This window comes from Platichthys flesus, chromosome 1, assembly GCF_949316205.1.
Source record: "Platichthys flesus chromosome 1, fPlaFle2.1, whole genome shotgun sequence".
Lineage (NCBI taxonomy): Eukaryota > Metazoa > Chordata > Actinopteri > Pleuronectiformes > Pleuronectidae > Platichthys > Platichthys flesus.
In genome coordinates, this window is record NC_084945.1 from 5929960 (window position 1) to 5953738 (window position 23779).

At 40.5% G+C, this 23779-nt stretch overlaps 1 protein-coding gene across 1 annotated transcript in view; it reads left to right on the forward strand.

Moving 5' to 3' along the window:
* Positions 1-759: 759 nt before the first annotated feature.
* Positions 760-23779, forward strand: part of glceb (glucuronic acid epimerase b) — a 41523-nt gene continuing 18503 nt past the window's right edge. The window contains exons 1-2 of the mRNA XM_062401372.1: positions 760-919; positions 16406-16510. The gene's annotated coding sequence lies outside the window, so the exon portion shown is untranslated. The remainder of the gene's footprint in view (positions 920-16405; positions 16511-23779) is intronic.

Here is a 23779-nt window from a genome sequence, read left to right on the forward strand (position 1 = left end):
TATTGCTTTTCACTGTTTCATTTGTTTTTAGATGTCATGAATTTAATGTATCACTTAACATCAATCTCTGTACAGCATTGGGGGCAATTATAAGTGTTATTGATGTGACAGTCTGTTCGTATCTTCAGCTACAGGTTCCACCAATAAACACTGACTTTTGAAAGACTTCTGTCTGGTATTGACTGATCAATCCTCATTGAGTAATTTAGAGCAGATCCTGAATATCAATGCTCTTATTCATTGTTTTTCATTTAGCCCTCCCCCTAAAAGGATAAGTGCTATGATTAATGGATGGATGTCTCTTTTTTCTTGTTTCAATTTGTATTTTACCTCCTTACCTCAATGGATAAGCTGTGTGGTCGATGGAATTTATTCTATTTTATTTTATTGTACCCCATTCCTCAAATGATAAAAGGTATAGTTCAAGGATTTGATTTAATTTAATTATATTTTGCGGTGTTTTATTTTACTTATTTTATCGTACTTTTATTAATTTTGTATTATTTTATTTTACTAACTTTATTTTACTTTATTTTATTTGATCTAAAGTTATTGTTTTTTTCTTTATTTTATTTGATGTAATTTTTCTTCATTTAATTTAATTCGATTTGATTGTTTCTTAATTTATTTTATATTTTATATTTTATAACCCTGTCTTCAGAGCTCCAGCCGGACCCTGTGATTGGCTCTCTGAAGTCTCGCAGCCGTCGCCACCTCTCGCGAGGCTGTGGCTGCTCTCGGTGAGGATCCGATCCCGAGCTGCGCTCAGTCTCAGTTGTGGCTGAGCAGGACGCGGCGGAGCTTCAGTGGTGGAGCCGAGGATCCGGAGCCCGGAGCTGGACTCTTTCAAACTACACCCACCGAACCGACACACTCACTGACGAGCAACCAACTCCTCTCGACGGGTGCGACCCTCCAGGTAAGACCGCTGCCGTCTCCCCCGGTCCGGACCCGGTGTCTGCAGAGCTAGCTGATCGTTTCCCCCCGACACTTCACTTTTCCATCAGCGGGGGGGAAACGTTCGAACCGCAGCCCGCTCGCGTCCCCTGCGCTGTCAGGGCTCATCCCCGCCGATAAGTGTCCGATTCAACCTTCAGCTCGTCGGCTGGCGCGAGGCGAAGCGGAGGGAGAGAACCGCAACTTCCCATCACCTCTCTGTGTTGACTCTCTGAGAGAGGCACACACCTCTGTTAGCTTCCATGCTAACTGCTTAGTATAAAGTAGCTGCTGGCTGGCTCCCTAGCTAGCTGTGTGTGTGTGTGTCTGTGTGTGTAGGTCGCCACGTAAATAACGTTCTCTCCTCCTTATTGTCCTGAGGTTGTGATGAGGTGGCGGCGCGAGGAAGCCATTACAGACGTGTTGTTTTGTGAATGAAGCAGGTTGGGAAACTGAGCAACTCAACTTGAGCCCCCTGGTCCCTTGTGTGCTTTGCTTTTAGCGTCAGTTAGCTAAGGTTTCCCACTAGAGGTGTTTTTAGCCTTTGCAACAGAATGGCTGCAAGTGCTGTGCAAAAGTTTTTAAACACCAAAAGTAAGCAGAATAAGTATTTCCCCCCCATGTGTGTTTTTTATTGTCTAAGTGCAGTAAAACGGAAAAAGTCAAATATCAGTATTCAAGCAGTGTTTATTGTGACCTCACAGCACCAGTTCTCCAGGATATTATATTCTGAAATGGTGGTCGATACCTTCCACGAGTCTAAAATCCGCTTCCGTGTCTTCTGCCTCTAATCCCAGGAATTATTCCACGATGTGGAGATCACAGCTCTGTGCAGGCTCCACCATCTGTTGCTGGACTCCTTGTTCTTGCAGCTGAAGATAGTGACAATCAGATGCCTCCCTCGTGGAAAATACTCTTAACATCCTCCTCATTGCAAGATAACTGTCACTTTATTATGTGTCACCTTAATGTCTCTTTAATCTGTAGTAACTTCATCGTCCTCAAATGACCCTCCCCTCCCACGATATCTCCTCCCACAAATGGCAGACATTTCTGCAGCTGGGTTGTTATTATAGGCTGAAGGGAAGAGGCCACTTATGTCAAATTGTGCTTCCGGGAGTAAAGTAATAACAGATGCAATGACATTAGCTTTACCTTTTAGTTGTCAGTGACACACTTGACTGCACATCTTGTTGTGCCCGTCCACACCGATTAGTTACAGACTGATCCCAGATCTGTTTTGGTGACTACACAGCTGCTAACAGTGTGCATTGTTAAGGATCTTAACCGGCATCCGGCTATTTTCAGGGTCCTAACATATGTCCATATCCTTCTAAATGTCCCCCAAGGGATTAAGAGAGATACGTTTTTTTGTGCTCGTAAGCTCAATATACATAATGAAATTTAACTCCTACGACAAGAAATTTCCCAATTCTTAACTACCAGGTTTTAGGATTCTTAACAAATGTTTAAAATTTTCTGAATATGTAAAAAAATATTGTCAGATATATATCTGTGCCGACTCAAATGAAAAATACATCTCGTATTTGATTCTGATTTTAAATACATGGGACGTTCCTGAGATATGTCGATGAGAATGGTGCGTACATACAGACAGAGGACATCCTGAAACACCTTCTGTCTCCAGCCACGGATGTTGCCGGTGCGGAGGAATAGAGAGCTTTGAAACACATAAATCGTCACAGCTGGCAAAGTAATCCTTTAGTCATTGGTATCAATCAACAGCTCTACCAAACCCTCTTAGATGTTTTAAGGCCATTTCCTGCTGTGGTGCAAAATGTACCTCATCAAAAGTTACACCTACAACAGAAAGCACAGTGAAGCCTTGATGTTGTCCTTATCCGCTTTCACGCTACAGCTCTGTTCCGTATACTTAGCAGTGTTATTATATCACTGCCAGTTTGATACCTTTTTATGTGTGTGGAATAATACACACGTCACATAAAGAGTTAAAGAAGTTGAAACAGCTTTGACATTTTGGTTTTGTGCAGATTTTATTTCACAGTATCTAAATACAAGTATGCCTATAATCTGACGTGGACATAGGAAAAACACAAAGATGCCCCTCTGGTCTCTGTGCATGATGCTGTTGTTTCACAGCTTCTTGTGTCTCTGCAGTCGATTTGTACAGTTTTACTCAATCCTCATGACTGTGTGGTATCAAACATGTCACAATTCTAGTCTTAAACCAATATCCCCTCATTCAGTGTGTCAACTCCAGTAATTATTAAAAACATAGGGCCTACTTGCAGAGTTTGGCAGAGTGCCGTTTTGTCTGTGCTTTGATTTATTGTTGATGTATGTCCTTCCAAAGCCATTTCAGTCTCCTCCCTGATGAGTGCCCTTAATCAGCACATTTCACCACACTGCACGAAGTGTCCTTGTGCCTGAAGTTCTCTCGTCTTATTTCAAATGAGTGGGATGTCTAAAACATCGAGGAGCACAGGACAGCGAGCTTTCAAACGCTAACTGTGTGTTACGTTGAACTCATCTCAGTTCTGCAGAGTGAGAGCTGAATTGAAATCAGTAATGGGACTTGTAGCATGTCCAGGCCTTTGCTGTGTACTCCATAGTAATTATGACCCTTAAAGACCATTGCTAGTGGTCTTTGATCTGCCCACTCTTTGAATTATGCAGTAGCCTATAAAAATATATTCCTTGCTTTTTGCCAAGTCTAAACATGTCTGTCTGAACAAGAATCCACAGGAGAAAGATCTACTCAACGCCCTGATTACACATTTTAATGTGAGCGTGACATATTTATGCCCATAGCTGAATTTATAAAACTGTGTGGCATTAAGATTAAAACCTATATAATCTTGGCAACAATTGCAGCAGCGGCAGAGTCTCATTCTCCAGCTGTCCTTGAGAGTTCACACTGTCATTGTCAGTACAAACCTCACCCTATGATGAGAATTGTTTTCGTTTAGTCTCTCACGGGGGACTTAAACACTCCCAACCTACTTCCCTTTCCTCTCTCAACATTGGTGCATCCATTGGAAATGAAATCCTGTTAAAGCAGCATTATGTACGTTCTATTGAGCAGCAGCACCCCCTGCAGCCACGTAGTGATTTATTCTGTTGGGCCCTGTGTCCAAGCGATTAGGGGGTTTCATGTAGAGAAAAAACAAAGCCAATCAGTCTCTTGACCCGGAGCTCTGACTGTGTAACCCCACTCACTGAACTGAAACACAACTGAATGGAGGCGATTCCTTATGGCCCAGGCTTCCTGAACAATAGGAGATGTCACTGTTTTATTTTTAAAGGTTTACTTGCTGAATATTCAAGATAAACGCTCGTTTTTATGACATATACGTCTGTTAACTGATCTACAGATGGTCATTATTCTGGAACTTACCCCAACTATCTGTTGGCTATGCACTTCTCAGATTGTGCCCACTCACCAAAGTTACATACTACAAGAACAGGTGTCCAGGGTGATTCTAAGTCAGTGTACTAAACTAATTTTGAAGCTGCTATTTTAAGGTTAAAAAAATTTGCTGTCTTGCTTTGAATTGAACTCCCCACATATAGCCTCACTGGTCCTATAAAGCAAACCTTGAAAGTGTTGAGGAAAGGAAGCAAATGCAACTGAAGCTAAAATCAAAGAAGACTGTGGTTTTGTTATTGTTGGTTCTCATCAGCATTGCACCAATTCAAAGACTAGATAAGAGATATTGTGTTAGTTGAGAGGAAGTTGCTGACGCTGAGCTGTTATACTATCTTCCTTCAGCTCCCCTAAATGATGTTGATGTCTGATAATCACTTTGCGTCTGGCCCACTGCTGCAGTAGCTTGAGTCTGCTCACACTGGGATTTTTGTCTGTAACACAGACAAAGCCTGAATGCCCCATGGAGCTTAATAATAGGCTAATAGAAAGAGGTTTGCATGCATAACACTTCCAAAAGCCCTAACACCTTAACCCAAAATTAACCCCAGACACTCACGAGGACTGTGTCAGTGCCTGATGACTGGCTAACATCTCTGTGTGTGAGTGGGCAGGTGGAGGATTGCTTGACTCCTTTGTGAAGTTTGTGGCAATGCAATGATAGGTGTCAGATGACATTTAGACTGTATTATTTGGGTTTCAGACAAAAAAACCATAAGTCAGTCCTTTGAGATGCTATCTGTGTCTGATTTAGACGATCAGAATCCTAATTTCTTGCTGTGACTTGGCAGACTACACAATTGAACCAACCAATCATGGCATGGCGTCTTTCCAGACCAGACCATTGATTTTCTGGAAGGGGTTGCATGGGACTGACCTCGCTGCTCCTCCTGAAACCACCAACATAATTTTGTGCTCGCTTCTGCATAGTTATGAGTATGCTGCTTGTTCCTTTCGGTCAATGCCATAAAACCTGGAGTGCGAAGGCAAAAAGTTTGTATTTGCTCATGTTTTTGTCTGGATGCAATGAGGTGTCAAGATGCTGCTCCACTATGAGACAGCTCATGTATTAGATGAACAAAAAGGGCTCCAGCCATCCATGGTATAGGACTCAGACACTCTGCCATTACAAATATTACATTTGGTCAATTGCCCTTAAAGAAAATGACGAATTTGGGCCCATTTTCTTTTCAATCTTGTCGATAGGTATTACAAAGCCATTATAACTGTCAACGTGTTTAACTTCTTGGCAATCGGCTCACATTCATTTCTCCACAGTAATTTCTAGTTGCATTTCTGAATACTCACAAGTTCACAACCCAACAAGCCCTTCACAATGGCTTCTTTTGTTCGCATTTGGTCAACAGGTTTCTAGTTATTCTAGCCTGCATTCTGTGTTAACTTTTGGCAGTGGGTCAAGGTGGTCTGATGAGTCCAGGCTCTCTGTGGGACCCTGTTGTTCTAAACCTTGGCCCTGTGACCCTCTCAGTACAACCGACCATGGCCTGCTTCAAAGGCAACTCATGCACAGCTTATGTCTGCATACTTTGGAGCCATAACCCTCCCCCAGGCCTCCTCCTCTATACCCCTCCTCATTTCCAAGCACGCACCAGCCCATACAACAAAAGAAAGTGGCCCTAGATGCCCTAAGGCACACAGAGAACAGTCGCGCTTCAATCTTCTCATTCCTCATACTTTTGTCTTTCATTGAACAAGTCTTTCAGAAAAATGTGTCCAACAACGATTTTTGTATGATGTGTGAATCCAGAGTTTGTAGCTCCAAAAAAAGGCTTTCCAAGGAATCGTAAAAAAACTCCACAGGGAGTGAGATGCTCCGGTTGTCTCATGACCATGTGTGGACTGCTTGTGCTTTTGCCTGCTGTACTATCTGTCACAGCATCAGTACCTCAACCCTATAACCTCACTGCCCTTCCCAACTTAAGCCAATAATATAGTGCTGCTCGTCTCAGCCAGAATTGTCTCTTGCCATTGTCTGAGTTGTAAGTGTCTATTGCAGTGGCAGTGAATAGAGATACTACAGTGTTGTCTCACAGCTTTTGTTCTGTGCAACCAATGTTAATCACCCTCGCAGTGTTGTACTAAAAGGTTGAATGCCTCTCACTCCATTTGTACACACTTCAGACTCCTTGTGTTGCTCTCTTTTCCAAACCTTTCTTGCCCATGATGGTTAAAGAACTTGGCACCAGCTAAACAAACAGAATATTTACCTACCCTTTCATTGGTTGTTGGTGCTTGTGCCAATGAAGTGTGTGCTTTGACATTTAATTATTTTTTCCTGCATTGTATTCGTAATGACTCCACAGTAAAATACCTATTTTCACACCAGTCTTTCATTTTAATAATAACAGCCATTGTGAATTTGGGTGGGAAATAAATACAGAGAACAGGCTTCCGGGTTAGCTACTTAAAGGAACTGCATAGTGTATGCATTTCATCTGCATAATATTCATAAGTCAGAATTGAAATGGACCAAAATATCACCAGGAACAAAGGACATAAAGTAAGGAATAATTTCTATTTCTAATGTGCTGATGTGAGAACACAGCAGGAGATCCTAAGCAGCATTCACCACTTGAAGTGTTGGTGGTTGGAAAAATCTTGTAGATGTATGTTCAATTCTTATGTGATGATATACTGATTTTCTTAAATAATGGTAAACAGACTATGTATTTGCCTCTATGGAGTAGTCAGATAAACTAAGCAAGTATTTCCACAAAAAACTTTGGACAGTTTGGAAGTAATGCTATAATTGCTAGGTACAAACATCTTTTATAACAATTTAGACGGATCCATCTGTCAAACAACAATTAAAAATAGAAACGGGTAGAATGGACCCCTGCTTCGTATAGAGCTACAAAATCACTCAAGTGGACGTTTGAGCAGTCAGCCATGATCTCAGTGCAGCTCGGTTGGGGGTTGTCATTTGTGGCATGAAGCAAGACATACAAAGTGATTGTTGCACTGCACTGATTTATTTATTCAGTCATTTTTCAGGAAAGCAGGTTAGATAAGATAAGAAGATAAGACAACAATGATTTTGTATGAATTAGTTATTTTCCATCCAGCTTCATAACTAATGGTCTCAGTGTGAGAAGCTTGTGTAGTGAAATGTCTCTGGACGACCATTTTACATTCACTCTCATGAGAGCCATCCTCTCTTACTCCCAAGTGTGGATTAAGGATGTCTGTGTTAATTGTTTTAATAGCCATTTTTACAACCTGCCTCTCCAATATTGCAAAACTGATGCAATGACTATGATGAAATGACACTGGTGCTCTCTCGTCCTCCCTGAACAACATTAGCCTTCCTCAACCCTTTGCTATGCCACTGTGACATTCACACTTGATTAGGCTTGCAAATTAAGTTTTCCTTCTCTTGAGGTAGGAGACTTGACCTTGGCCCCAGAGACCTGTTAAGTCTTGATTGGATTGGCCGGACATTCTAAGCTCGGACTATGTCCCAGCATTGTTTTGCAGCAGCTGGTGCACCTGCTTCATCAGCGCTTGATTTCTCCATGGCTCTTCTGTAGTTTCATGTCTGGAAACATTTGCTATTTGATTTACTATAAATCTATACAATATATCAGCAACTTCAGTTCTTATACAGTGATTTCAGACACATTCACCATATGGTAAAACCATTTAAATTAATACTTTCCATCAATCTGCTGTTAAAACCCTTTGATGGAAGAAAGCAGATTCACATTATCACATAACATTTCCATGCGCTGTGCTTTTGGTCAAATAGTAATCAAGGCAATACATTTAGCTAATTATCTTAATTCATGAAGTTGCACCATTGCTAATATATATATCAATATCCTAATAATCACTTGAGGCCTTCGGTTTGCTCCCACAGTTCACAGACATGCCGGCACAATGAATTGAAGAGTCTAAACATTGCGTCCTTAAGAAGAATCAAATATTCAATTGGTTCTCAAAGGGTTGTTCTTCTTTTAAGCCTTGGTAGCCGATTGGTCAAATGCTTGTAATTTGTTAATGTCAAAGTCACCTACATTCAGTTTAGCGGTTGTTAAATATAAATTCTGTCACTTCTAATGATTTGGCCAATCCTTCAAGTAGAAGTGTCATGCTTCAATTTCTGTCAGATACCCTGCAACAGCTCCACTTATACTCGTCAAACACGGAGACTATACCAGCTGTACATGATTATTTGCTTCTGCACAAGAGTTTAATGATTCCCCTTTTTTTGTGACATCTGCCTCGTCATGATGAATGGGGCTGAAGTCAATAAGCCCCTGGAATGCTGACTCCAGAAAAGAGGGGTGGTTTTTTCTGTGTTCTCCGTATATCTAAGTAGTGCTGCTGAATAAATAGACTGTGCTGTACAGTCAGAAAAACACAACGTGTATCTGCTGCTTATCCATTTCCCATTGCGACCACACACCCACACCCAGTGTCTGAGCAGCACATTTCCCATTCAGCTCAGGTCTGACAGCAGTGATGATTTTGATGGACCGTGCATTGTCTCAATGTCATGTCTTCAAACCATTTTATCCCTCTAATGTAAAAGGGACTGTGACTGTCCAACCCAGGGAAGGTCCTTATTTAAGGGAGATACCACATCATTGCCCAGTGCTATACAAGAGATGGGTTTCATTGATATAGGTAAGAAAAAGACATTAAAGCACAATTTTTATGCTGTGTTTTATTGATATTTTTTAGGGTTTAGTTTAATTGACTTAATTTCCAACTCCAGTCCCTGGCTCATTAAAGCAAAAATGAAAACACAGAGAAAACCACCAGAGCACATACAACTAGTAGAATAATCACAAGACGAGTCATAGCAGAGACCAGACCAACTAGAAAGAGACATTTTTACATATTACCAGGCTTTTACCTTTCCCTCTGTCTGAACAGCTCTTTTCTCCTTTGCCAAACATGTTCAACCTTGTTGCTGAATGGCCCACAGGCTGTTGCATTCTTTAGCTCAGTGAGACGAGGCATTTCACATAGTGAGTATCACACACCGCATTCTGTCTTCATTATCTCTGAAGTGACTCTCAAAGTCTTGACTTTTTTCTCAAGTTGAGAAGTTTTTTGTCTGTGAATCCTCTTTCAAGGACAGCAGCCTATTTTATTCCGGGGGTGAACGAAGGACGTGTTATCAGGCTAAATCTATTCTCCCTGCAAAGTGATTGCTTAATTTTCTCCCTGCAAAAGGAGTGCCCTTTATTAAATCAACATGTTTGTCTAAGAGCCACACAAAGAAATACTCAGTGCACATTCAGGTCTTTAAACCCTTTCAGGAGGAGCTTGTAGTGTCTGTAATCATTCCCACAAAAGACCTCTTGGGATCTAATGATTTCATTAGGAACTTGACCATAGAGTCCTCTGGAGAAACCATTCCTTCCACACAGAGATCATGGTCAGGATTTCTAATGTGCTTCCCACCTTCATCCGCCTCTTCACAATGAGTATTTTTCCATCGTCATACTGACTTACACTGTCCGCACCAATCTAAGGAGGGGCTAGATACCAAAAGTGAATCTCGAGTCATTAAAGGTTTCAGTACGTTTGGTTTTCTCTTTCTATAGTTGCTCTCTTTTCAATGCAGAATAAAGAAGTAGTGGTGCTGGGCATTATTGCACAGACCCGCACGGATGCGTAACTTATTAATGTTGTAAATGTGCTCTGCCTTTGGACATTACTGGATGTGAGAACTGAGTTTGCCTTACTTGAGTGTGCCTGTTATGATCAATGACCTGAAACATTTTGGTGTCCCACTTTCCTCTTTTTCTATTTCTGTCTCTCTTTCGCTCTCTCTCGTCTTCTCAGTCAGAAGTCTTGACATTTTAAGAGCACGACTCAATGATTGAGGAATAATGATATATGCATAGGCAGAATTCTGAGAGCAGAAGAATACCCTCTGTCAACCTCCTCTCCCTGCAGCTCTTTGTTGCCCTGTCTTTATTTTTCAATTCCGTCATATCTGTTGGAGATTGAGCGATATATACCATCAAAGCGGTTTTGAAGCTTCCCACTCTCTTCCAAAACCCTTTTGATTTCCGACAGCAAGAGCTGCTTAATATTCCTAACTAGTCTGTGGCCTTTTCAGAGAACTAACAAGGTTCTGAAGCTGCAAGTCTTGTCTTCATGTGAAAGGCATCTGCGGCACAGCCCTCTTCTTCTTCAGAGCTCACACCGAGGTGTCTGTGCTACTAAAAAGTTCAGAGCTGTTCGTCAGAAGGAAAGGGGCAGAGAGGACATGTTGTCATCTCATTTGTCTTTTTGTACTTGGGGTTTTGTCCTGTCAAAGACAAAATATGTTTTTTCATGCACTTGTGTCCGATTCTTTATTTAGTTTTCTTTTAAGAGGAAAAGTCAAGAAATGGTTGTCTGTAGTATCAGCTAAGTATGTAGCTTTACATTGTCTACTCCATTTAAGAGCTGGAACTATTAGTTGATAGATTAACAAGAAATTAATTGGCAACTATTTTGATTAATCATTTAATTATTGCTTTAAACAGAAATGTCTCACGTACACTGATTCCAGTTTCTATGTCTTTCTCTGTTTTATAATTATTAGTAAGTCAAAAGAAAAATACACTGAGTCCTCTTGATCACTTCAAAACTATGACATCCATTGTCTTGACAATCTATATATTGAATAGATTAATTATCAATTCAGTAATTATGCAGTTAATATGCAGATTAAAAAGTCATTTTTATTTGCAGCCCTACTCCATTTTATAGAAATCGAGATTAACATAATCTTATGGGATTATCATAACCTCTGCGTAACCAAAAGTGGTGAAGTCTCATGCAGACGGTTCTTTGGTGTCTGTAAGTTCAGAATTCCAGCTCTTTTTTTTCACCTCCTTAATGAGATAATGAATAATTCCTGCGCCTTACCAGCTTTATTGCTGTTTTGTGTGCTTATCCTGTGGTATGTTCTTTCCATTCCCAGCTTTTGCCGACAAGCATGAAAGCAGAGTTCATTACAGAGAGCACCGAAGAGGCCTGACAGGCACCAAGGGAATTTACTCAGCTTCCAAAAACTTTCAAACTCTTATTTACTTTCATCTTGGCTTCCTCTTGCAAGCTTGCCTTTGCTGCCTCCCACTCCAAGTTTCATCCTCTCATCCTGTTTTCTTCAGTGTGGAGTTGGAGTGCGGAGCAGGAGTGGCTCTCAGACACGCTTCAGTTTTCAAGTTTCTCTGCTTTGTACGGCATTTCTGCACCAACTCCATCTGTCTCCCCAGAGCCTGTTTGTTCTTGTTGCCTCAGCCTTAAACTGTGTCAATCCAACGCTGATGGTAACATGATCTAATGACTTGATGCAAAAAAAAGTAGCTTTGAATGTTTGTTTATTTCAAGTCTAACTAATGACTGATGTGGTTTATAAAGCAGTGTTTACCACTGTAGACCGAACTCAGGCGGACCACTCGGGTATAGATCTAGTTTAAGCTTTTTTGTTGCTTTGTTCTTATCTCTCTGATAATGACGCCATCTGTGGTCAATTAACTCGTCTCTAAAGTCGCTCTATCTCTTCCATACCTGTTATTTCTACAATCACAAGAAGGTATATTGACTATGGCGCATTCTTAATCATGAGACGGGTCTCTGACGATCTCACATCCTCTACTGCCAACAGTACGATTGATGATTCTCTGGGAAACACCTCAGTGTGGAAATATGTCTGTTTATGAACATTTGTTTCTTTATTGGAAACAAGAGAGCAAACTTTGAGTGAACAGTTGCACAAGATCTGGGTGTCAGTCGCTTCAACAGAGCTGCATTTCTTCACAGGCACCAGAAGCAGCGACAGAGCCCTTAAATATATGCAAAGCACCACTAAATAACATCAGAATTTACCGTCTACATCCCTGAACACTTGTGACAGCCACAGCACATCTCTCGACATGTGATGCCGGCACACTGAAACCCTCTTTGTTCGCTAAATCCAGTGTGAAAATTTCCCTAATGTTCTGAGAGTTGGGAGACGTTGGCATGGGACCAGTGGAGTGGAAGACTATGCCTAGCACTGGTGAAGAGCTCGGGCCCTCAGGTTTCTGGCTCATTAATTAAACTCTGGTGAAAGAATCGCATTGAGAGGTTCATAACGAATAATGAATAAAAATAATGAAGTAATGTTTTTTTCGCGATATAATGTGTTGGATTAATTCAGTAATGAGGGAAAGAAACTGTTTGCAAAGTCTGTTGGTACGGCAGCGAATGTGAATCACGCCCGACCACAGCAGTGTAAAGGGTCGGGTATTGTTTCTAAGTGTCCTGTCTTTGATTTGACCAGTATTAATGAAAAAGCCTTATATTATTTCCTTGCAGTCCATATTAAAATGCCGAAAATTGTTTCAGTGTTATTGCCTCTGACAGTAATGAGCTGGAGTTTCAGATACTTTTTAAGAAGCTGATTTTTTTGGTATAAAACATGCAGAATGTAAATTATCCCGGGAAGCGAAGCCTCGTTTTTCCTTTTTATCTAGTGATGGATTGAATCTAAATTTAGCTATAGGTGACAATATCTCTTTGCACACACATAATACATCATAATAATGGTTTTGACTCTGCAGACAAACGTGTCTTCTAAACTCTTCTTCTGTCTTCAGGCAGACACTAATTTGAAAATAGCCAAACTATTTTTATTCAGTAACTACATTAAGTGTTGAACTCTTCTAAATGAGTATTAGGGTAAGTTAAATGGAAAAAATATGAGATATCAACAATAAAGTCATAACATTACTAAAAGTCATAATTTTTAGGCTACGTGTCATTTTCATGGAAGAATATCTCGGACTTGTAGGATCTTGCCGTTTGTAGGAGGTGGGAAATGTCTGGTAGGTGGTTGCGATTATAGTTGCTTACATTTGCATGCTGTACGAGGGGTTTCATAGTTTCTCAAGAAGCATTCAGTTTGGTATGCATGATCTAGGATGGAGTGAAACTCTCCCATGCACAGGTTCTCGTTCTCCCTCCTACAACAGAGTTCTTTTGAATTAATTCCATAAATCCATAGGTCCTAATACTCGAGTGGAATTTTGACCAAAAAAATTTCTTTATCAAATTCGTGATGTGTCTGACTTGTATGTGTATTCATGTAGGTGTGTGGATGAAGGCATAGCTCTTGAAATTTGTTATAATAAGTCATCAAATTTTTGCTCTAACTCTGTAAGCAGACAACTCAATTAACTGAGATCCTCACTTAGCAGATTCAGACTTCTTGGATGTCGCTGTGGGCATCAGATGGTCAGTGGTAGCTGGCACCAGGGTGGCATCACTAGTGCGATCATACAATGTTTGGCCAGCCATTGACTCCCTTGAGAAAATATATAGAATGCCCAACAGATGGGTCTCCAGCTCTCTTTTTTCTACCCTCACTCAAAGTCCTGATAGATGGCTGCGTCTGTCAGAATGGCAGCAAATGAGGAGCAACTAAATTAATTAATGACCTGATATCATTCCCAGTCAAGCAGCTGTAAAAAAAACTATCCTCAGCCTCACTTTCAAAATGTATTCACGGGAGAGTGCTTTAAAGTTGATGATTCATATTAAAGGTGTTCGTCCATTGCTTTAGAAAGGTCGTCTGAATAGGACACTATGCAAAGGCTATGAAAACGGTGTCAGTGCAGAGCTAAGCTCACAGAGCGACCTGCTAAGCCGCCCTGAAGAGGAGCTAGAGAGCGACTTGGCTTTCCTTACCCTTGATCATGCATCCTTAAGAGATTTTATTATGACTCATACTTTAACCCTGGATAAACTTGAGAAGTGAAAATTCAGCCGCTCTGACTTCTCAGTGCTTATTGGAAAGTTAATCTGCATTTAAAGCTTCTTCATGTGAATTTGAATAACCTGTGGGCGAGGGACAATATCTTTGGGCCAGAAACCTTCGAGTCGACCATGTTTTGCATCTTGACCGAAATACAGTCTTGGTTTTTTTAAGTTTATCCACATACATATGCAAAAAAGGTTGCTGATGGACTTTAGCCATCAGATGTTTCTTTATGCAATGAAAGGTTATATCCGGATGTTGACAGGGAGGATACCCAGAATGAAATGTTTCCTACCATGTGCCTGGGTGGCAGGAGTGGTGCAGGAGTGGTTGCAGAAAGAATGAGCTCGGTTGACATTTGCTTTCATTTTCTACTTCTCACCATCTGCCTGCAGCACACCTGCCTCAAACAGCATCAGTACACCCATACAGTAGCCCAGGAATATTGATTAAGACTGCTGACATTTCTACTTCCTTTTCACACAGGCTGGGTACAACATGTGCCATCTTTCCGATGAAGGCAGGCGGCACACAAATACACACACCATCCCCCCTCTGTGTCATCAGACTTTCATTATGTCCCAAATATTTACATAAAATTGAATTTCAGGTTTCAGATTTTGATCATAAATAACATTTTATTCATTTTAGATCCATTTTATGAATTTGGCTTCTCTAGCCAAGGCTGGGCTGCAGTAAATCTGCTAACAGACAGATAGGCTGGAAAGCAGGTCTCTCCATCTCGTGCAGTTACTTATTTGAAGCAGACAAGCTGATGGATATTAATGAAAGAGTTTCGGCTCAGTTCTGCAGCAGCACTCTGATATTTTGCTGTTATATCCTGCAAATGCATCATTCACTTGTAGTTGAAGAGAAGACTCTGAAGAAGAAAGACGGCAAATACATGTGTGTTTCAACACTACTTCTGATGTTGATTTGGGATTAATTACAGTGGCAGCTAGAATTGTACTTAGTTAAGTGCATAGCTCCACTAAAGTCCGACAGCCCCCTTTAAATTCTATGAAACATGTTATCAGTTCCCTCAAGATACATGAATGGGAAGTGTAGAAAAATGCCCAATCTATAAATAACGAAGAAAGTGGCACGTACAGAGCAGACTCAAGATTGAATGGCTTTTTTTCTGACCCACACCTCATCATCAAGTTTCACGGAAATTCATTCAGTTGTTTATTGTGTAATCTTGCTTACAAACACACAAACGAATCATCATACAACAAACAGGAACAAAAACACAACAGAGGTAGTTAGTGGTGCTTTGATTCATTCATCATACTGATCCCTTATTTGACTGCATTATAATGTGAGATGTTAACTATCGTTTTCATCCGTTCACCTTCAACTGCAGTGAACCATGCAGTGATTTCATTTCATTTATGGTTTCATTTCCACAAGATCTAATTTAAGTGTTTTGTCAATAAGCCCATTTCATGAGAAGATCAATACCCCCTCTGTGATGTGGCCATTTAGCACCTTCTTTAATTTAATTGCCTGTTTCAACAGGGGCGAGAAATACATTGGTGAGATTAATTGTGGAGTAAAGTATCCACGTCACTCTGCATATTTGCGCTGATAGATCGGTTGTACATTAATGACCCTGCTGTCAGAAAGCCTATGAATTCATCATGGCTGCAATTACAAATATGAATTTGTTTCCTCATTTTAATTTATAGTGCATCGGTGTTAAACGTCTATGGGGCATTGATTTAACGTTCTCATTAGCAACAATGAATACAATTTCTACAGTTGACTTTATTTCACTCCAAAATATTGTTTGTGTTGAAAGCTGCTTCGCGTGCAGCAGCGATCAGTCACAATTTGCATCGAGAAGCATTTGGCGTGTCAAAGGACTTCATGAGAGCAGCGTCTGGTGAAGCTGAGATGAACAGAGCAGGGAGGAGTTAATTCTTCTGTGTGATTACCAGCTGATCAACAGCTGCGACTATGGATTCAAACCGTCCCTGACATCTGAGTGTTTGACTCGACTGAACTGAGTCCGTGATCAGCTCCAGTATTTTTACCTCACTTGCCCTCAGTGCAAACTGAGATAACCCAAACCAAGCATTCCTCCCCCCCATGTGATCCTGAATAGCTGTAAGCGCGTTTTAAGTACCAAGAAAATGGGCCAGTGCCAGATTAGGTTCAAGCTACTTAAACACCGCCTACATTTCATACTTATCACTGAAGAGTTGATATTTAAATGCTCTTAAACGTTCAAATCAGTGCCAAAATCGTTCTCACAAAAACTCATCTTCTTTTCTCATATGCAGGTGGCGAGGAAACTTCAGAAGATCCACCTGCATCGAGACTCAAGGTGGGGTGAACGTTGAGAGGATGTCCAGCCACTTGGCCGTTTCTTTGTGAATGGAGTAGAGGTCAGTACCTATAAAGTCCTCCCTGTCAAGAAGCAGGGAAAGGCAGTGGTTATCTTTAAGGTCCTCAAGTTCCAACAAGCGCCGCAGAGGAGAGCTTATTCTCCAGCTGTCATTTTTAGTGCGGATAATTTGCTCATGCACGCTCGGTATGTGCAGCCTAACCTCTTATGCATGCAGATTTGTGCTAGACTTCATTACATAGACAAATTAAATCTTCTCCGTATCCACTGTGAAAGAGGCCTGGTCTTATTTGTGTGATAGAATAACTAAGCATAGCTGCAACGAGTCCCCCAAGCTCTGCATTCCTCCTCTTGTCAACATTGATTAATTTTTGATTGCATAAGGAAAAGACTGGGCTCTGAACTAACTCTGGCTGCATTAGCTTGTACAGCAGAGCTGTGGTGATTTTCTCTCTGCACAACCCACACCCCAATACAACAGTATAATGATCATCATTATGTGAGAGGCCATTACGTCCCATAGTCATTGTGTGATAATGTTATTTTAATAATGTTTTATGTTGAATCCTTCATGCACAGTAATGTTTGCAGCAAAACCCTGTTGTGGTTGATGGTTGAACAAAGACTAAAGTGAACATGCAGTTTTTCCCTTTGGTTAACATATGAAATGAGCACAATGTAAAAAGTTATTGTTTTTTATTGTGTAAAGTTTACATATATTTCAGAAAACATAATGTCTCGATTATTTTTAGATTTTGCCATGTTATTTAGCTGAATTTTAAGTTGTTTGTAAAATATTAAACAAAGAAAGAAAAAAGAAGAGGAGCTGTTCAGTGCAGAAAAGCAAAAGTCAAGAAGTAAAACAAGAAGGCCTTAGAAAAGGAGCCACTCTGTACTGCAACATGATTTAAGTTTGGTTTTCCTAAGATCTTGATTTTAACCCAACTATGAAGAAAAAGATGAAGAAGATATTGTGTTTTATTTCTAGTGTCACTTCATACAGACCTGTTTCTTGCTGCATCACTTCTAGACTTGGTGCAGTTAATCCTACCGTAGTATCATTTTTTATGAGGCAAGATGTTGCAAGACAAACAGCTAGCATGGCCTGCCTCTAAAATTATGCATCCATTTTTCTCTTGTCTCCCGTCCCTTTGATTAAGAGTTCTCTTAATCCCTGAGTGGGCCTCAGTTTTGGTAATGACCTGCTTAATCCTCCAACTGGAGATAACGCACATGGGCACATTAATTCAAAGCAGTGTACTCTACTCACTAGTATTACTGAGCACGGACGCAAGTTCACAACTTTGGTCCAATGTGGTGTTTTTAGGTTTATTCGCTAACAATCTGCCATTGTTTTTAACAGTGTAGTGAAGAAGAGTACTAATATCTTGCTAGTTTTTTTGTCTGAAACGTTTTTGTTTTATATTTAACAGTTGAATGGAGATCACACTGAAAACTACAACAAAGAATTGATTTGTCAATTGATTGAAAATGTATATAAATAATTTTTAATTAACTGACTATTCTGTTTGAAGTGAATTCCTGTGGTGACACTAGACCAAATCAAGTAGGTGTGGCAGCAGTCGTAGAGCTCCGACCCCTCGACTGCTTGAAGACTTCATAGAAAAAAAGCTGACACTAAAACAATATTGAGACGTCACAGTGACATTTAGGGAATTGTTTTTTGTGTGTTTACTTGCAGCCTACAGACCAAACAATAAATTGGCTATTGAGATGAGATTCTGAACATTATTTTATACTCAAAACAATTTGTGATCTTGTGAATCTAAGGAACTTTTATCATCTACATTTAAAAAGAAACATGGCTTTGTTGGGGGGCAGACACCACTGTCAGTATGATTGGTAGGTTTACTTGAAGTGAGTCCTCAGAGCTGTTATGTATGCAGACGTCTGTGCTCGCTGCAGCTCTGGTGTCATCCTCAGTCTGTGACAGAGCGACTCTGCAGACACAAAGACCAGGTGGAAACATACAACTACACCCTCTGCACAACATTTATGAAATTGCATTTGTTAACTTGTCCTGGTTACTCTACGACTTTTACTGTCCAGTGAAACTGACCTTTTGTTTTCTTGCAGCGTTGAGTTTTTGCCACATTATTTGGGCTGTGGGCAGTAGTTTTTGGTTCAAGCCATTACTTGACCATTCATCACATAACTTCAGTTATAATACTATATACAAATCTGTTAACACTGTGCTGTGTTAAAGAAAAACACAGAAAAGTAACAACTGACCTTTTAACATATATGTTTTACATGCACATGTTTAATGAACTATCTGGCAAAAACAGTAAAGATTCTAAATGTGTTAAAACTTGACTCATGTTTACTAATAATTTGCTATCAGACCTATTACATAGTATCATGTGGTTTAGCTGGATTAGGGGTTAACAGGAGTCCTGTAGGCATTGATTCGTAGGCGTAGGTTTAGATTTATATTTGAGATTCTGGTTTCACCTACGAATTTCATGCCTCTGCAGGAGTAGAAACATGACCTGGCAGCACATGCTTGATATTCCCTGCAGAATTCATGTTTGCATTTTTTCCGTTACTTTGTGATACAGAGCAAAAGAAAGCTGCACATACAGATTTTTAAATAGACGGGTAGAAGAAAACCAGCAACCAATCACAGTTCTTGCTGGCATGTGTAGTTCCATTTTTGAGGAGGATCACGTCAGCTAAGTTGAAGTTTATGACATAACCTTGGAGCTTATGCACGTCACCACTGGAGGTAAATCATTGAAGCATAAATCCAGTGTAATGGCTCCAGCTCAGGAAAGTTTAAATTAACTGTACAGTTAATAACTGGATAACTGACCTCAGATCAGTGCCGACTTCGCCGACAATATTGTCGGGTCAACCTTGTTTTTTAACAAATCTTTTTTTTAAATATAATCTACTGGTGTTTTATTCCTGATCTGTCTGTTGCTGACATTTAGTTTTATAATAACATTTTGACAATTTGCAACTCATAATAAATAGTTGTGGGATTAAGCAGCATTATTTTTTCCCCCTGTCAGCTGCTGCCGAGAATTCGCCCTGATGCCTACACATTATCATATTCAGGCTGAGAACCACAGCAATATATATGCACACGCAAATACACAGACCCACACAAACCCACACAAACCATCCCATCTGCACAGAAGCTAACATACCTCACAGCCTCAGCATAAGCTGATAAATTATAGCCAGTCTAAAAATCCTTATTTCACCCGTGCAGGAGAGCAGTGAAACCATCAAGAGTTTAGCTCGGACTGCAGCACCTGCACCTCACGCATACACTGGGCTTCTGCTCCAATAGCTCCCTGAGGGTGGCTCACAAGCTTTTATTGCTGTGATGACTGCTTGTGATTTTAACGCCAGAGGACATCGGGAGAATGAAAACAACTCTACTCAGCCGTCCCTTTGCCCAGTGCTGCAGCAGGTCTGACATTGTTATAAATGCACCGGAGACCCAGACAGAGATTAGCAGCAATGTTCAATTTGAAGTGCAGCTAACAAGGGCACATGTTATTTTTGCTTTGCTGGTAAAGATTTGATTTCATACACTGCTCGAGTTGGGATGCAGAGATGGAACAAACAAGTGGTGGTATTTAGGGACCTGCTACAACTGTCAAGCCTTATCACCAGGAATTTTAGGGAGATTAAGACATCCAAATAATTCAGTGTGTTTAAAAAAAGTGCTATCTGTGTCAGGCAGGATTAATGCCAATAGATTTAAGCCTGGGGATAACTTTCTACATTTGATGAGGCAATCGTCAGGGCTTCCAGCTAGGTAGCCCTCGTATGTTACAGCTCATCACAGCTCAAATCCTCACAATCAGAGTCTAAAGCCTTTCGAGGATCTGCAGCAGCAGCAAGAAAAGGAGCGTTATCGGCCATGAGGGGCCCGAGACCTCAGGGTGTCACGACTGAGTTTGTTCATGTGTAGAACTGTCAAGAGTATCATGTAGGATTCATCTGCCACATACATGCATCTCATAGACACTGAATATGTTGTTTAATGTTTACAAATACAGCTCCAGCTTGTTGCTGAATTAGGTCATTTTCGGTCGGCTGTTTCCACTCCACAACCTGTGAATGTGTGACAGGACTGTGAATAAGCAACGGGAGGCAAAGTCCTAAACTCACTGCATTCATTTTGTCTCTAAATGGCACTTCAGTCAAGTGACAGCTTGTTAACGAGGTGACAGTTTTGAGTTGATCTATTTTTATGTTTAAAGATTAGATAATCAGTCCCTAACGTCCGACACATTATTTCTGCTCAATGAGTTGTCACAGGTCAGTGACAAGCTGGGAAGGGTAATATATATTTCCTTAAAGAACAATACTGAAAATTTCCTAGTAGCTGTTGTCGTAATTACCACTTCCTCCAAAACACAGCAGACAAATCTACAGCATAATCACCCTCATCATGTGTTGTTTTCAAAACTACAGTTTTTTGTTGCTCTAGTATGAAAAATAACAAGTGATTATGGAATTTTTTGACCAAAAAGCAGAAGCCTCCCTTCATTCCTCTCTCTCTGCATTTATCAGTACACATGTTACGGTTTGATGGTTCGGATGTTCTCAAAGAATCTTATAAAATCTTCCACAAAATCTCAAGAAGTCACAACCAGCTATTTCAGTCACTTTTCAATTTCCTCAGGCTGGACACTTGGAGCATGTAAGCTGAAAAGCTGCTTTTGTTTTTCCCGTATCTTTTGCCTTTATCTGTCAAGCGTGGAAGACTTTTATCCTCTGGCAGGATTGTCTTCCACCTCCTGTCCAGTCTCATCTATCTTTTTTTATACATTTCATGTCAGGGTAGTTTTCCTTCCAGATCAAAACAGTGTTATTACCCGAGGGGGCCATATCCATGCAACGCTCCTCAAGTGCCTGTAACCAGTAGTTTAGACAAAGGTCCATTCATACTGTATATACAACATGTCCTCATACCTTGAACAAAATAAATTAATAAAAACTCTGAGTCATACAAATCTAAATTTTGAACAGTCACATGCTTGGTTAGATAAATAAAATACATGATGATCATCTCCAGTGTTTGGTCTCTGAACAAACACAGTCTTTATTGGCACCACTAAAAGGTTCAGCTTGTCAGGAAGATAAACACACAGCCAGTCTGAGCTTCTGAATAAGCAACCACTGCTGTTGTGTTTCTGCTGAGAGCAGACGTCTAATAAATGTAAGTGAATGTGGGTCAAAATACACCAGGGACAGTTCTGCTACTGTCTAAGTAGCTAAATGTTGTTTGGTTGCCTTGTAATTAACTTGTACACAGCAGCCGATTTGTCAAAACACAGCCGAGAGGTGTTAAACTGAATTGTTTGCATCGACGCAGTTCAAAGGACCTAACCACAAAATGTTAATAATCCATGTGGGTTTAGAACGACTGGATGAGTGGATTGCCTCGGCAAAAGCAGGGATTCAGACCTAAAATGCTCCTGAGTTATAGCAACACCAGCCGCACTGAGTTTGTGGGGGATCATATTGTCTAAGGTCCTTGAAGTCCAGTAACAGATGAATATGTCAAGAGATTTTCAGATGCCACAACACTGCAGAACGGATTGTAAACAAAGACTGCATATAAAGATTGATGGTGTCTCAGCTTCCTCCTGTCTCATGTTTGTGTGTGTGTGTGTGTGTGTCTTTGTGTGTGTGTGTATGTTGGACTTTTTTTTATCGATGTGTTTAAATACGTTTCTCATAAACTCTAGAGTGAATCAAACAAACACAAACTTCAGGACTGCTCGGATTCTAGTAACTTCTGATTAGTGTTGGTATTTATTAACCTGTAAAGCGAGCGCAGGTCAGCGGGGGAGTGAGGAGGGAGGACATGTGGCAGGGTAATACAGCATCGAACAAGGAGGGAGGACATGTGGCAGGGTAATACAGCATCGAACAAGGATACTGGACATGTATTGTGTGTCTGCCCTGATCCTGAAGAAGAGGTGGCTGTCATTTGGCGGTGGCGAGCCGGTATTGTTCGTTACTACCTGCTGGGCAGAAGGTCCTTTTCAAAATGATTTGCAGTCTAATGCTTTACCAGCGTTTGACTCTGTACAGTTCATGTGACCATTTAATACCAGTTATTGGGAACAGCCTGCTCACAGTTCTGTCCTTGAATTCATACTACATGTTCTCTCCAGTTAACGTTATTTAATATAATAAGGAACCATTTAATAAGGATAAGCAAGGACGGGGATATATGCAACGACCCGTCTGCATTTAACTTGTCTTCTCGTCCCTTTTGTCTCCTCGTCCACATAGTGTAATATAGTTATGATGAAGTGTTATTGAGGCAGAAAACATTTTTGATATTTGCAAGACTCCCTGCCAGATCCTTTGCTTTTTGACAAGTGGATTTTCCGCAGTGTGTCGTGTGCCTCATTACTCCAACTGTTGATGAGTTATATCTGCTGCTATTTTTTATTTATCCCAATGAAATATGGAACAAATAAAGTTTTGGTTCTAGTTACATTTTCTTGCTTGCACTCTCAGTGTGTCTCTTTTCTCGGCTCTCTATTTCTCTCTGCCTTTTTTGGTCTGTCTCTTGTTTTTTTTAATAAGAATCTCTCATGTCTCCAGTGAGTTTCTTTCAGCCTCTTGAACTAGTTTCAGCCATATAGCAAATGGGTCAATGCTTTTTTTGTGTGTCAGATGTGTATGAGACAGACCTGAATCAAATCATTCATGACTTTGGATCCATAAATCAACTGCTTTTGTAATTTACTTGCCGGTGACTCCTTCACTGCTCCCACTGTTCTGTCGTCTGAGTAAATTGCATTTGTGAAATGGGACATGGCTTCAGACAAATTGTCTCCTAGTCATTGGAAAGCATTAGGATAGTCTTTATGCTGCAGTGCTTAAGCCCATGTCTATCCTCCTTGAGCCTGAGCTTAACACTGGCGACAAATTACTATAAAAAGAGCCAATTATTTATAGTTGGTTTCCTGACAGGCTTGGTCCTACTTATCTTTCAGGGTGCAGTCCTCGGGCCTTCCACCTCCCATTTCCCTCCCAGACAGAGCTCTGCCGGCCCGATCTGTTATCAGCAGGCTGACATTTCTCCAAATATCAATGATAGCTTTTATGTGTGGCAGTAATTCATCAGCCGCAGACCAAAGTTTTTATCACACACCAACTCGAAGACGACAACAAAAAGTTTAAAACCGTATGGAATGTGCTTTTCCTTATTTTCAGTCATGTACGTAACATTACGATTATAAATATACATGTTAAAAACAGATTACTTGCTTTCAGTCTATTTTCTTACTTCTTTAACAAG